The 1,212-nt window shown below is 44.3% G+C and overlaps 1 protein-coding gene across 7 annotated transcripts in view; it reads left to right on the forward strand.

The window, feature by feature from the left end:
* syne1b (spectrin repeat containing, nuclear envelope 1b) overlaps positions 1–1,212 on the forward strand; it is a 168,805-nt gene that overhangs the window by 135,246 nt on the left and 32,347 nt on the right. For 5 of the 7 annotated variants that reach the window (XM_058057494.1, XM_058057493.1, XM_058057495.1 and 2 more), the window contains one exon: positions 1–1,169. This exon is cut by the window's left edge and continues 2,318 nt beyond it. The exons of 1 other annotated variant lie outside the window; for it this stretch is intronic. The gene's annotated coding sequence lies outside the window, so the exon portion shown is untranslated. Of the gene's footprint in view, positions 1,170–1,212 lie in introns of those variants that run through there. One more of the 7 variants, XM_058057498.1, reaches the window with a different exon arrangement.

A 1,212-nucleotide genomic window follows, 5' to 3' on the forward strand; every position in this document is an offset into this window, starting at 1 on the left:
CCTCCGAGAATATACCATCAAAGGTTCTCCCAATTGGCAACGACTGAGCATGAATGCTGGTGGATCACAAGCACAATGCCGGGATTAGCCTGCTGCTGTTTTTAATGTGGCTTGTGATGAGCAGTCCAGTGGGCCCTGTGCATTTAAAGACAATAAGAAGCGTTCATTTCATTGGTTAAGATTACATTTGGCTGTGTTAAATCCTCTCACACCTTCTGCCCTATCTCTGGAAAATGCTAATTGTAACTGTATTAGATTTAATCAAAGTTATAAAAAAGTTATATGTCGGGAATAAATGGACAAAAACAAAGGAACAATATATTCTCCCTCCGAGAATATACCATCAAAGGTTCTCCCAATTGGCAACGACCGAGTATGAATGCTGGTGGATCACAAGCACAATGCCGGGATTAGCCTGCTGCTGTGTTTAATGTGGCTTGTGATGAGCAGTCCAGTGGGCCCTGCGCATTTAAAGACAATAAGAGGTGTTCATTTCATTGGTTAAGATTACACTTGGCTGTGTTAAATCCTCTCGCTCCTTCTGCCCTACCTCTGGAAAATGCTAATTGTAACTATTAGATTTAATCAAAGTTATAAAAAAGTTATATGACGGGAATAAATGGACAAAAACTCATGGCTCATCTCCGTGGCTGTGTGCTTGCACGCCCCTCCCTCCCTCCCTCCCTCCCTCCCTCCGAGAATATACCATCAAAGGTTCTCCCAATTGGCAACGACCAAGTATGAATGCTGGTGGATCATAAACACAATGCCGGGATTAGCCTGCTGCTGTGTTTAATGTGGCTTGTGATGAGCAGTCCAGTGGGCCCTGAGAAGCGTTCATTTCATTGGTTAAGATTACACTTGGCTGTGTTAAATCCTCTCACTCCTTCTGCCCTACCTCTCGAAAATGCTAATTGTAACTGTATGAGATTTAATGAATAAATCAAGTAACATGAAATGAAAAACAACAACAATAATAATATGCACTGGCTTCCTGTGAACATCCAGGTCGTTGAATCGCCGGGGCCCTGAATGGACGCAGCTGGACCGTTGTGGTTGTCTTAGAAAACGTCGGGCCTCCCATGCTAACGTCACGTCATCTACATCTAGTCTGACTTGCTATGTGAAGCCAAACGTCTACTAAGACAACCCGAACGGTCCAGTCGGGATCCGTTCAATTCCCTGAGACTTGAGAGCGGGTGAACGTGGCCA

Source organism: Doryrhamphus excisus, chromosome 19 (assembly GCF_030265055.1).
Source record: "Doryrhamphus excisus isolate RoL2022-K1 chromosome 19, RoL_Dexc_1.0, whole genome shotgun sequence".
In the NCBI taxonomy this organism is placed as follows: Eukaryota; Metazoa; Chordata; class Actinopteri; order Syngnathiformes; family Syngnathidae; genus Doryrhamphus; species Doryrhamphus excisus.